The sequence below is a fragment of the Otolemur garnettii genome, unplaced genomic scaffold, assembly GCF_000181295.1.
Source record: "Otolemur garnettii isolate 467f Iridium unplaced genomic scaffold, OtoGar3 scaffold00028, whole genome shotgun sequence".
NCBI classification, from domain to species: Eukaryota; Metazoa; Chordata; class Mammalia; order Primates; family Galagidae; genus Otolemur; species Otolemur garnettii.
Window position 1 is genome coordinate 5,224,397 of NW_003852423.1, and position 14,733 is coordinate 5,239,129.

The following is a 14,733-nucleotide window of genomic DNA, read 5'->3' on the forward strand; positions in this document are numbered from 1 at the left end:
CCACAGGCGCCCGCCACAACGCCCGGCTATTTTTTGGTTGCAGCCGTCATTGTTGTTTTGCGAGGCCCAGGCTGGATTCGAACGCGCCACCTTAGGTGTACGTGGCTGGCGCCCTAGCTGGTTGAGCTATAGGCGCCGAGCCGAAAGTTTTATTTCTAAAAACAATAATAATGATGATTGCAAAAAGTCTTTCCTTGGAGGAGTGGAAAGATGGTTGCACTTTTATTTTTGAATGTTTTAAATTAATATTATTTTTATTTAACAAATCGTAATTGTGTTACATTTATAGGGTACAATGTGAGGTTTGATATACATATGCAATGTGGAATGACTACATCAAGATAATTAATATACCCAGCACCTCACTCAATGGTTTTGTGGCAATGCACTTGAAATTTACTCTTAGTTGTTTTCAAATATATAGTATATTACTATTCAATACAGTCACCCTGCTGTGCAACAGATGTCAAAACATATTCCTCCTGTGTAGCTGAGACTTTGTGCTTTTTGACCAGCACTTCCGATTCTCTTGCTCCCTTCTCTCCAAGTCTCTGAGAACCACCATTCTACTCTCAGCTTCTATGAATTCAACATTTTTTAGATTTCACATGTAAGGGAGATCATGTAGTATTTGTCTTTCTGGGCCTGACTAATTTCACTTAGCTTAATGTCCTCTAGTTTCATTCATGTTATCCCAAATAACAGAATTTTGGTCTTTTTAAAGGCTGAATAGCATTGCCTTGGATGGATATGCCACATTTTCTTTATCCATTCATCCATTAATAGACATTTAAGTTGATTTCCAATCTTGGCTATTCTGAATAGTTCTGCAACGAACATGTGAGTGCAGATAGTTCAAAATAATGACTTCAATTCCTCTGAATATATCCCAGAAGTAATATTGCTAGATTATATGGTAGTTATATTTTTAGTTCTTTAAGGATGAAAGCAGAGTCTTAAAGACATATTTATACATCCATATTTATAACAGCATTATTCACAACAGCCAAAACATGGAAGCAACCCATGTGTTCACTGATGGTGAATGCACAGAATGCCTGGGTGAGTGTAGGCATTCTGATCATAGGCTAAGTAATTGAGCTCCTACTTGGCTCTTCATGCCCTACAACCTAGATCAACTGAGGATATGTAAAAGGTGTGCTTTTATCCAATCTTTCCCAATCCTTAGCATGCATCAAAATCTCAGAATGGCTCATTAAAACACAGACTGCGGGGCCCCAACCTGAGATTCAGAGTCAGTAATTATGGAGAAAGAGCTAGAAGTTTCTAAGAAGGTCCCAGATGACTGATGCTGCTGACCAGGGAATCATACTTTGAGACCACCTCAGCAAAAGCACTTGGCCTACGGTGTTCCACGTCACCTACCTCTGGGAGCCTTAGTCACTCTGGCTGCCCCGCCTAAGAGCTGACGCATCCATCAGCATTCCAGGGATGCCTATAGCCTCAGGGAACACCATTCATGCTCCAAAGTTACATGTGTCTGGCTCAGAAACCTAACAGAAATTAAACACACATAAGTGAAAATAAGTGCATTTAAGAGCTTCAGGTCCTCCCGTGTCTAGTTCTGAGCATGTCAGTCCTGGATGCCCAAGCACATAGGTTTATTCAGCAAATCTTCAGGCTCAACCCCCTTATACCTTGGATCAAACTGAAGCCCTGCCTGTGTCAGTGTGCCACCTGGCAAGCCGTTGTTCTCTCACTCCTGTTATTTCAGTTTTGTTTCACTAATCTTCAACCCTCTATAATTTGAAATGAATTTAGGAGCCATTTAAAAATTAGTAACTCATGTAAAAACCTATGGGATGCAGCTGGAGTCAATCATACATTCACTGAGCGAACATATTAATATATGGTGAATGCCTTCTAGGTGCTGAAACAGTGAACAAACCCAACAAAAATCCCTAACTTCATTGACCTTACCTTCAAGGGAAGAGTGTCAAGCATAAATAAAATAAGTAAACTATATGGAATTTTAGAAGCTGCTAAGTGAAACCGAGTAGAGAGAGGAGAGGAGGAAGGAGTTGCAGTTTTAGCATGGCCAAGGACAGCATCACAACAAAGTGACTTGAAGGAGGTAGAGAAGCAAGCAGTTGCCTTGTGAAGGGCAGGGCATTCCAGACTGGCTGGGCAGAGGATGGAGCTGGGAGCAGGAGAGGAGGCAGGGGGGTGGGGAGAACAGACAAAGGAGCACTATGTATGGTTACACAGGGTATTCATTTTATCAATGGGTGCTAAAATCCAGCCCAGGTCCACTGGCCAAGTCACTCACCCTGGTGCAAGACTGTGTCTTCCTAGAAAAAGGGGAGCCTTTTTTCCAACTCACAAGGAGTTCACAGGAAACATGCATAGTTAGTGCTGACCCTTGAAGGTAGCTGTCAAAGACCCTAAAGGATTTTCAGCAAAGACATCTGACTTGTGTTTTAAGAGGGTTACTTTAGCCTCAGTATTGAGGATAAATTGTAGGGGTTGGCAGGGATAGCAAAAATGGATGTAGGGAGACCAGTGTGGCAGTTAACCTAATAAAAGAGGGGAACATGATGCTGGCTTGAACCACCGAGGCAAGAGTGCAAGAGGAGAGATGTGACTGGATTTTTGATATATTTTTAAAGGAGAACTATCAGTGTTTACTGACCAATGGATATAGGACAAACAGAGAAGTCAAGGATGATTCTAAGTATGGGGCATACCAGTGGAGGAGGTGAGAAGCGGCTGGATTCTTGATATATTTTTAAATGACAGCCATCAGTGTTTGCTGACAAATGGATATAGGATAAACAGAGAAGTCAAGGATGACCCCAAGTATGGGGCATGAGCAACCAGAAGGATGAAGCTGCCATTGAATTCAGGATGAAGGAAGCTGACAGAAGACGCAAGTTTCAGAGAAGTAACAGGAGTTCACTTTAGAACATGACGCATTTTGAGATGCCTGTTAGATATCTTATGTGGTCCTGCTGAGAAGCTATAGGTTAAGTCTGGAGTTCAAGGTAGAAGAGCAGACTACAGAAATAAAAGTGAGCATTTTAAGCCCCATAATGGTAAGTAAAGCCATGAGGCTGGGCAAGGTCACCAGCAGAGAGAGAGAAGCAAAAAAGACTGGGGTTTTCCAACACTAAGACATAGAGGAGAAAAGAAGGAACCAGCCAAGGAGGCCAAGATGGAGCGGCCAGTGGGACAGGATGCAAGCACAGCAGGACACAGCGGCCAAGAGCAGGAAACAGCGAGAAGGAAGGGCTGATAGACGGTGTGATGTGTTGTCGAAAGATCCGGCTGGGCAGAGACTGAGAGGCGAGCCCTGCACTTGGCAGCGAGGAGGTCTGGTACCTTCTCAGAGAAACACTCATAACCTTTCACCTTTATCCTAAAGAAAGATTGGAAATAAACATCCAACTTAAGAAGACAGAAAAGTAAATATTTTTTAATTGGAAAAATTATTTTTCTAAAACCATAAATTAATCAAAAAGAAAAACACACACACACACAATACTGATGATCCCAAGAGTGGGTTCTATAAAAGCACCAATAGACATAAACCTCCGGTAAGACTGAACAAGAAATGACTAAATAAGAAACAAAAAATACACACATTCAGTGTTTAGAAGGTAAATGTCACCCTAATTTCAAAGATTTTAAAAATTGTGAGAAAATAGGTCAATGTTAGCCCTATAACATTTGTATTGATAAAATGAATTCTATTTCAGGAAAATGCCATATTACCAAAACTAACTTGAGACAAAGGGATAAAAAGGAACAGCTCAATAACCGTTAAATAGTTTTAAGAGACTGTTAAAGAAAAGTCACTAAAAACACTAAGTATACATGGTCTTAAAGCAAAGCTTTTTTTATTAAAACTAAAGTTTTAATAAAGTTACCTAATTTATCACACACACACAGACACACACACGTGCGCACGCACTGGGGCGCACATATCTGCCTGGATGTCCAAGCTAAGAGTCAGTACAAAAGGCAAATTCTAGAACAATATGCATTGCATGGTGTCATTTTTGTTCAAAATGTGTGTGTTCCTGAATGTGCAGGAAAAAAAAAATTTTTTTTAAAGGCTATCTACCAAGTCATTCCCATGTTTGCCTCTGGGGGCTGGGGCTCATTCACTTACTCAATAATTTTTTTTGAGACAGAGTCTCACTCAGGCTAGAGTGCCATGGCATCAGCTCTGCTCACAGCAATCTCAAGTTCCTGGGCTGAACCCATTCTCTTGTCTCAGCCTCCCAAGTAGCTGGGACTACAGGTGCCCACCACCAAACCCAGCTCATTTTTCTGTAGAAACAAGGTCTCTCTCTTGCTCAGGCTGGTCTCAAGCTCCTGAGCTCAAGGGATCCTTCTAGAGTGCTAGGTTTACAGGCCCAAACTGCCAGGCCTGCCTCTGCAATATTTACTGAAAGTTTACCTTAGAGCACGTCATGAATGATGATTCTAAGTTATCAGATCTTTTTCTGTACTCATTACTTCTATGCTGAAGGAAAGTATTTTATTTTATGCATTTTATAAAAAGCAACAGAGGCATATAGTAAAACTCACGACACAAAAGAGAATAGAGTGAAAGCCTCCCCCGGATCAGGGCCAAAGGCTTGAATTCATGCCACTCAGAGGCATTCACTACTGCCCGCTCCATACACATCCCCGGGGGTATTTCTTACATTCAGGAGCCTGTGGGGATTGGCAAGCATATCCCCCTCATTGGGAGCAGACTTGTCTTGTTTTCTACCAGAAAGCTGTTGCTAAGGTGCTAAATGGGAGGCACTGAGGGCCTCTGTATTGTCTCCTTAGTCAGTCTCAGCCACACACCAGCATCGCTGTCAGCTCATCGGAACGAATGTTCCTTCTACAGACCCACCTTTAACGCCACAGGTACTCCTGCTAGGGTAGGGAAGAAGAGCTGCCCAGCAGCAGAGTGGGAGAGAGGATTGGCTTTTCACACAGCCCCTGCCCATTCTGCCTCTTCCAACTCACCAGAGGCATCTGCATGCTGCCAGTTACTGCCTGTGTCCCCCCGGGATCTTCTCAGTTTCCTCCATGACCAGCTCAGAGCCTCACACCTTGAGCAGTTCCCACCTGCTTCCCAGCTTCTAATACTCCCGCCTGCTTTCCAACGTCTAAAATACGATCATCGTTTATGCTCTCTGTTCTTCCTGCCCTTGTAAGTTCATGACCGCTTTTAAATCTCTTTGCTGTTATCACTGCACTAGACAATGAGGAGGTTTGAGTACATTCTCCGAGAAATATGCATAACCTTAAACCTTTATTCTAAAGCAAGATTGAAAACACTACCACCTACTTTCCAGCTTCTAAAATATGATCAGTATTTTCTCTCTCTCTCTTCTTCTTGCCCTTGTGAGTCTATAACTACTTTTAAATCCCTTTACTATAGTCTAGTGAGATACTAGTAGGGAGAAAAATTAAATGTCAAGGTAATCCTGAAATTTTCATTAATTTTTGTTTTGTTTCATTTGTGTGTGAGATAGGGTCTTGCTCTGTTAACCCAGGCTGGTGTGTCATGGCATGGTCATAGCTCACTGTAGCCTCAAAATCTTGAGCTCAAGAGATCCCCCCCTGTCAGTAGCTAGGAATACAGGAACCACCACCATGCCCAACTAATATATATATATCTTCTTTTTTTTTTTTTAGAGACAGGGTCTCACTATTGATGCTCAGACCAGTTTGAAACTCCTGTCCTTTAACGGTTCTCCTGCTTTAGCCTCCCAAAGTTCTAGGATTACAGGCATGTGCCGCCATGCCCAACCCCATTAATTTTTAAAAATAAAGTAAAGCTATTTTTTAATAGCTCAATAGTTCAATACAAAGAACCATAACTGAACAAAAAAAACAAATAACCCAATTCAAAAATGGGCAAAGAACTGGAATAAGACATTTCTCCAAAGAAAATATACAGATAACCAATAAGCACATAAAAAGATGTCCAACGTCACTGCTACGGAAATGCAATCAAAACCCCAATGTGATACTACTTCACAAACATTAGGATGGCTATTATTAAAAAAAACAACAGCAACACGGGCTGCGCCTGTGGCTCAAAGGAGTAGGGCACTGGCCCCATATACCAGGGGTAGTGGGTACAAATCTGACCCCAGCCAAAAACAGCAACAATAAAACACCCAGAAAATAACAACTGTTGGTGAGGAGATCGAAACTCTGTGCATTACTGGTAGGATGCACAATGGCACCGCCTTTGTGGAAAACAGTTTGGTAGTTCCTTAGAAAATTAAACATAGAGTTATCATATAATCCAGCACTTCACCCAGCACTCTTGACAGGCTGAGGCAGGTGGACTCCTTGAGTTCACAAGTTCAAGACCATCCTGAGCAAAAAGCAAGACTCCATCTCTAAAAAATAGCCAGGCACTGTGGTGGGCGCCTATAGTCCCAGATGCTTGGGAGGCTGAGACAAGTGGATTGTTTGAGCCCAAGAGTTTGGGGTTGCTGTGAGCTATGATGCCAGAGTACTCTACAGGGGGTAAGAAAGTGAGACTCTGTCTCAGAAAAAAGAATTCAGCAGTTCTACTTCTAGGTACACATCCAAAATAACTGACAGCAGGAATGCAAACAGATACTTGCACAACAGTGTCCACAGCAGTGTTACTCACAATAGCCAGAGGTGGGAACCACCTACGTGTCCATCAGTGGATGAATGGTAACCTTAACATGTAATGAAATTCTACTACATGTTACGACAGGGATGAACCGTGAGAACCTGCCTCACTGTGAGCCTAAGTGAATAAGCCAGACTCAAAGGACAAACATTGGCTGATTCTACTAACACGAGGCACCTAGAACAGGTAAACTCATAGAGACAGCAAGTAAAATAGAGGTTACCAAGGACTAGGGTGAGAGCAGAATGGAGAATTAGTATTTAATGCGTATAAATTCCTGTTAGGGATGATGAAAAACTTCTTAAAAACGGAAAGTGTTGATGGTGGCAAAACATTGTACTTAATGATATTGAATTGTATACTTATAATGGTCTAATGACCAATTTCGTTATATAGATTTTATCACAATAAAGAAACTTTTAATAGAACACACACACTCCAAACACCAGTGATTAGCATGAAGGTGCTCTATTAAATAAATTTCTGGTAAAGTTAGGGTTGAGCAGAAAACTTTTTGTTTCCCCTATCCAAAAATCCTTTCTTATCTCAGTGCCTGTAGCTCAGTGGGTAGAGCACCAGTTACATACACCGGGGCTGGCAGGTTAAAACCCAGCCCAGGCCTGCTAAACAACAATGACAACTACAACCAAAAAATAGCTGGGCATTGTGGCAGGCCCCTGTAGTCCCAGCTACTTGGGAGGCTGAGGCAAGAGAATTGCTTAAGCCCAGAGTTTGAGGTTGCTGTGAGCTGTGATGCCACAGCACTCTACCGAGGGCGACATAGTGAGATTCTGTCTCAAAAATAATTAATTAATTAAGTAAGTAAATAAAATAAATAAAAAATCTTCCTTAAGCTCACTTTCCTCCTCACAGGCCCTACTGGCAAGAGAGCCTTCAGCTGTACTGTGCACCAAGATTTCTGCGCAAGCCAGCAGGAAATGATTAGCCGATACCTCAGTCTTCCTGCAGCTGGCTTTCATTGACTCGTACAGTGTTGTAAAATATTTTCATTTGCTGCCAGCTCTTAAAAATTAAGAAATCCATCTCCAACTTTTCTTAAATGTCAGAGGATCTAGTGGCTCTGGGCTGACGGTCCTGCACAAACACAGTGAGTCAAGGTACTAAGAGCCAGTGGCAGCTGCTGCCCGTTTTAAACAGCATGTCCTGGTCAGTTCACTAGAGTCCCATCTGACCTACTTACTCTCTACATCACCAGCCTCCCCAAAGGTATTTTAGTTTTTAGCCCTTTTATAAGAGGTAGTTAAAAAGAAAAATGAAGATGATCTAGAAAACTGCTGAAATGTCATAATCCTAGGATACTTTGCGCTCATCTTCCTGTTTTCATTCATACAAATGAGGGGACGGAGTGAATTTCATTTAAGGTGCACTGAGAAAGGTTAGTAAAGACTTCACGTTTTATAAAGTGGCATTTTTTAAAAGTGACAGTGAATGTACTTTCCTAATTGCATCTGGGGACAATAATAAATTTAGAGAACAAAATTCACTGTAGGACTTTGTATATAATTACAGATAAAATCAACTCAAATCTATTCAGCAAGTGAGTTGTCAAAAGAGATTATTCATCAATCCTGAACTGAGTTGTCACAGTAAATAGTGGGGAAGAAGTAATAACAAATACATATTATTTAGATTGTTAGCTACTGTGTAGGTATTTAGGAATTACAGATGACACAATGCATTGAATTTGGGGTCTGAATACCTAGGGGTTTTTGAATTCTAATTGCCACTTCTTAGCAATAGGAGGTTTGATGGAAGAATGAGAAAAATATTATCCATTCTGAGTTTTGTTAATAAGGACATAATACATGTGACAAGCTCTGTAGGCTGTAACTCAGTATCCAAATGGGAGCTATGATATCTCTGCAATGTTTTCTACATTTATAGTTTCCATTGGCTCACTGCTACTCTAAGTACGGTCTGTGAAGTGATGCTGTCCATAAACTCTTCGCTACAGGTCTGCAATAAGATGAACTCCAGCTGATTAAGTAAACCTCTGGAAACGGTGATTACAAATTGCCACAACACTCAAGCATGCAATCAGTGGCTCCTTTCACTGAGCAAGTTGTAGACCAGCCCAGTGTCAGTGAACTTGGAAGATGAGCTGCATGAGGCATGAGCTACAGACAGGTCCTGAGCAGGTGTCTTTATGTCACCATTTGAACATGATGGTGACATAAAGGAAGAGTTATTTTCTCAGCTTCCTTGCTAACAAACACAGCTCTGAACTGTATAAAAATATGGAAGATGACATTGTTCACAGTGTGGCTTAGAGTGTGGGTTTCAGGGAGAGGCATATAATCTGACTGCATAGCTGCAAAGGCAAGGAAGTGTTCAGGGGGGTGTTACCCGGATTAAGGAGCTTGCACGTAATGTCAGTGTCCTGTTTCCTTTGTAAAAAAATTCACCTATGACCAGGTGTGGTGGCACACATCTATAGTCCCAGCTACCGAGGAGGCTGAGGTGAGAGGATTGCTTGAGCCCAGGAGTTTAAGGCCAGTATGGGCAACATAGCAAGACCCCATCTCTATAAAACTAACTAAATGAATATCTTTTTAATTAAAAATAATTTTATAAACATTCCCTTATGAAAAAAAAATATATCAGCAGAACCAAAGAATGTGATTAGTGACCTAGGAAAAATTTTGAATCATGTAAGGGGTAATGCTTTAGATTTGATATTAATCTCTTCATTATGTGATACTATGAAAGCTGATCACAAAGGATTGCTATTACTGTGGATGTACCATAGTTATTAAAGGGAAGCGCGGAGACTATCTGAGCTATGAACAAATTGTTCTGAAAGATCAAATAAATCAATTTGGCTCTAGTATTTTACAGATGTGAACTGGGTAGCCAAATATGCTTTTTGTCATCGATCATCAGTATTCTTGATCTTCACACGTTCAGGCAAAGAATGAATATAACTGTTTTTGATAGCACACAACACTGAAGGGCAAAAAGGAAGGAAAGCTAGAAGCTTTAAAACAGAAAACTTAACCTTTTTTTGCAGTTTTTGGTTGGGGCTGGGTTTGAACCCACCAACTCTGATATATTGGGCCAGCGCCCTACTCCTTTGAGCCATAGGCACCGCCCTGAAAACTTAACTTTTTATGAGTTAAACAACAATGATCAACGAAGAGACGAACATGTTGATATTTTACATCTATGAAAAGCTATCATGAAATGCCTTGTAAATTAAAAAGAACATTTTGATTTTTTATTTTCTATAAAAAGTATAGGAAATTCATGGATCTAGAAGCCATTTGTTTTCTCAAAATATAATTTAAATTTAACAATAATTTTACATTATAAATTAATCTGAAACCTGTGGCCAAAATTTAAAATATGCTTCCAAAATGCCGTTATCATTTGCTTCATCGTATTAAAAATTATCATCTTGGGTATGCTGAAATTGTTTTTAGTTAGTTAGTTAGTTTTTTGGATTTGTTTTTCTATATTTATGTTTCCACCCAAACACCATGTCATTGCTCATATGCCTCTGGGCACTGTTAGAAATGATCAAGACAATATTAACAATTGACCTTCCACATCTAGGTCAGGATAAAAGGCAAACTAAATCATTGCACCATTGTACAACACTTTGCTGTGATTTACTTCCAGGATAATTTACGGTTTATGTGCATCCGTGATTTAGCTGACGCTGTTCTTAAATCTCTTCTTCCACTTCTGTCAAGATATCTCTCGGACACTCTACTATGAATGTTGTGAAAACAAAACTTAGATACAGCTTACATATACAGTATTTCCTATAAGTAGCATTGTTAGCAGTCCAACCCGAATTTTTCGATTAACATTTTTTTTAATTATACAAAGGAGAAAAATGTTTATCCAGGAAACAATGCAGCAGCTCTCCTTTAGCAGAATTTTACACACTAAGACAAGAAGTACATTTTCTATCAATAAGCTCCATAGGGTGCTTACTCTACAACTGGAAAGTTGCAGAAGTTTGTGCCATGCCACTATAAATCTAAGTATTATTAAAAATTACAAATTGTTTGGTGAGTATTTTGATAGCCTGTTCAGCAGCAGCTCCTCCCAGGAATGCAGCAATGGTATGTGGCTCAGCAGCTCCATATCAGCAAAATTCATGAACATAATCATCTTTCACCATTACAGATAAACCATATTCTTGAAGGAAGCCAGTGAGACAAGACTTTTATCTTTCCTATATCTTCTTCAACTTGACAGTTAGATACCCCTGGATATCTACCGTGTTGTTTATGAAATCTATCAACAGCGCGTAACATTAAGTACAACACTGTTTCATTATCTGGATTGTCCATGCTGGAAATAACTTCATCCTTGTTAACTGTGTCCAAACCATATTCTTCAGCTAAGGATCGACATCTTACCACTCGAAGAAATGCAGCATTGCTGCAGAGTAATTTTAATTCTTTCTCTGAAATGGACTCTGGTGCCTTGCCAATGGGCTGCAGCAGTCTGGCTACATGACTACCCACAGCAGCAGCATCTTTCTTTGCTTTTTCACGGCAAACATTTTGAAGTTTTATATATTTGCTTGAATCTGCAATCATATCAGGAACTGTGCCCCGAACAGGCAAATTTCCTTGACCTTCCTTGGACACAAATTCCTTTAAGGCACGAGCTAAAATCCAAAATGACAGAGTCTGTTTGGTGATATTTATGCAGCGATCATCATTAAGTATATCTTCAATACTGCTTGGGATCCGAGTTGTATTTAGTGCTGTATTCACATTTTTAATAGCTTCTTCAAAATTCTCTTCATCTTCTGAAGCCCCATTTTCATTCTTTAGAATTCCTTGTCTAATCAAATCTCCAAAGTCCTCTTTTTCTTTATACGTTTAGGTGTCTGTCCATTTGTTTCACTATACCACTGTGCTAAATATTTAGCTCTGATCACAATCCATGGAATACGGCTATGGTCCTTTTTTTCCATATGATCCACATCATATGACTGAAAATGTTCTCTCAGTTCAGGAAGTGGCTTGTCTAGTCGTAGATACTCTAATGCATTATCTGGATGAGATTCTATTATTGGATGTTCTCTTATTATGATCCTCATATAACCAACTAACCCATATGTCCTGCAGATCAAAAGAGGGATTTGGGAATTCCATAGGACATCTCCTAAACGAAGGCACGTACTTTCTGGAAGCTGAGTTGCAGCCACAATGGTAAACCTACAGAAAAATGAAGGATCATTGTCTAGAAGGTTTTCTGGGTTCTTTTCCACAAAACTTCCAGAGACATCGTTATTTCATTCTTGTAAGAATTCCACGGCAGCTTGAGCTCAGTTTTGTTTCCGGCATCTTCTCCACTGACATGATTTCCATCAATAATTATAAATGAAGAATTGCAGTTCCTGTGGCTGTTGCATTTATTAGGCAAACGTGAGCAGACTCTAAAGCTTCTTGCCCATGATCACCGCCAACCTCAGCTGCCGCTCATACTTCTGCTCCTTACACAGCTTTCCTGGCTGCACCATGACTGCGCCTGCCCCGCAGAGACCACCAGAGCCTCAATTAACATTTTTAATGCTGACATGCGTGTGTATATTCAAAGTATTCATTTGGGCACTTAATATAGGAAATCATTATTTCCCCCATAATTGTGTTTAGTTATGATTTCCGAGGACAGATTTTGAGCGTACAGCAACTTCTTTACTCTTCACCTATGTGTATACACTCTAGGGTGTGGTACTTTTTGTATCTCTTTTTGTTCCTATATGAGGTCGTTCTGATAATTTTTGTTAAAATGTAATTTTATGTTTATGAATATAATAAGATAAATGGACTTATGTATATCTTTTTCTAATTTAATTTTTCTAGCAATTAATTTTTATTGTCTTTTACAAAAGTATTGGACTGTGATGGATTAGAAATTACAAAAAGAAAAAAAATCTGATCCTTCACCCCAATAGTCTGAGAAACACTGATTGAGTTCACACAAGCATGGTAAATACAGAGGGCACCGAAAAGTATACACATTTTTAGAAGAAAAAAATGTATTAAAATCATAGTATTCAATATATAATGATAACATTTGTTACCTTGTATAGTGTATCTTGTGCCTCTTATAATTTTAAAAGTCCAATGTGACTTGAGTATTACTTTTAATACAGAATTTTTCCTTTCCTAAAATATGTATACGTTTTTTGACACCCTCTGCATATGTTAGGTTTAACTAGATGAAATTGCCAATAATCAGCCATTTTGACTTTCAAATGGCAATTTCAAATAGTAAATGTAATAAAACCTATGTTCTGGCCCAGCACAATGGCTCACCCCTGTAATCCTAGCGTTCTGGGAACCGGAGGCAGGTTGCCTGAGCTCAGGAGTTCGAGACCACCCTGAGCAAAGTGAGACCCTATCACTACTAAAAACAGGAAAACTAGCAGGGAATTGTGGCAGGTACTTATAGTCCCAGCTACTTAGGAGGCTGAAGCAAGAGGATAGCTTGAGCCCAAGAGTTTGATGTTGCTGTGAGCTATGATGCCATGGTGCTCTACCCTGGGGCCACTGAGCAAAACTCTATCTCAAAAAAACCCAAAAACCCTATGTTCTGACATTTATATACTTTGATCCCAGACAAGTCCCTATAACTCTTCTTCTGGACCTGTTTACTCTTCTTTACATACAACTTTTTCAGGCTTGGTTCTGCAGGATACAATGAAATTAGAAGCAGAGACAAGAGCTGCTTGGAAGCGGAGACAAGAGTTGCTACAGGCAAACTCACTGGCAGCAGCATGAAATATCATGAACAGTGGAGACTAGCTGCCTGGGACTATTTAATGAACAGGTTAAACAGCTTGAAACCTCTCACCAGGCTCTGGAAACACCACTGTACCCATTTTCATGTAAAATGCTGAGTAGTCCAGGGAAACATCAATTTATACCTGTGACAGACATTGATGGGGGTAGTTTGTAACACATTTTGTATTCAAAAGGTCTGATATAGTTTCTGAACTTATAGAAGTAAATCTCCAGTTTTCCTAAGAATTTATCCATTTGGACAACTTTGTTCCCAAGTGGATCAAGGAGGTTCTTCTACATGGTAGCAGGCACAAAATTAATAGGACTCAGATGTTATCAATAGATGGACTAAGCATTATTTAAGACACACACACATAAATATTCTGCCATTAGAAACCTTGTGTACAACATTAATCACAATCAGCAGTTTCCCTTCTTTTCAGAGTCAGTTGGAATCTGTTAAAATAACAAGACTACAGGACTGCCTTGCAGGGACCTCGTTAAACCTGGTTGAGATGGTCATACTCTGTTCTTGTGTCCATCCATCCATCCATTTGTAACCCCATTAGTATGTCCTTGACATGAGAAGACATGATAGTATAGTTTGTCATAATTAAAAGAGCATTGCTGTGAGGAAATCAATCACACACATCTCCCTTTAGCTATCCACACAATGTCCACCTTGAGTGACTATTTGAGAGCAACTTCTCTACTCAAGTCCCAACTGGGTAAGTAAGCGCCATTGGCTAAGAGTGAGATCATTCTGGATGTTGCAGAGGAAAGAACGGGATTAAACAGAAGGACAAGGTTAGGTAGATTGCAGTTGGATAACTGTTGTAAAACTCAAATAAGAAACTACGGTTAACTCTTGGACAAAATAGTTTTGAATTATATATATATAATATAATTCTTATAACTATATAATATAATAATAATATATATAATAATATATAATATAACTATATAATATAATTCTTATAACTATTGTATAAGATTCACTTATACACAGATTTTTCTCGACAAATACATTAGATGCATTTTTGGAGATTCATAACAATTTGATAAAAACTCACAGATGGCTGGGCACAGTGGCTCATGCCTGTAATCCCAGCACTTGGGAGGTCGAGGCAGCTGGATTTGCCTGAGCTCACCAGTTCATGACCAGCCTGAGCCAAACTCTGTCTCTCAAAAATAGCTGGGTGTTGTGGCAGGTGCCTATAGTCCCAGCTACTTGGGAGGCTAATGCAGGAGTATCGTTTGATCCCAAGAGTTTGAGGTTCCTGTGAGCTAAGACACCATGGCACTCTACTG

At 39.9% G+C, this 14,733-nt stretch overlaps 1 pseudogene across 1 annotated transcript; it reads right to left on the bottom strand.

Annotated features, from left to right (window-relative positions):
• Window positions 1–10,610: 10,610 nt before the first annotated feature.
• LOC100964870 lies at window positions 10,611–12,155 on the bottom strand (annotated as a pseudogene). Its single transcript, XR_002773096.1, has one exon. The product of XR_002773096.1 is annotated as an NEDD8-activating enzyme E1 regulatory subunit pseudogene (transcript).
• Between the last annotated feature and the right edge of the window lie 2,578 nt (window positions 12,156–14,733).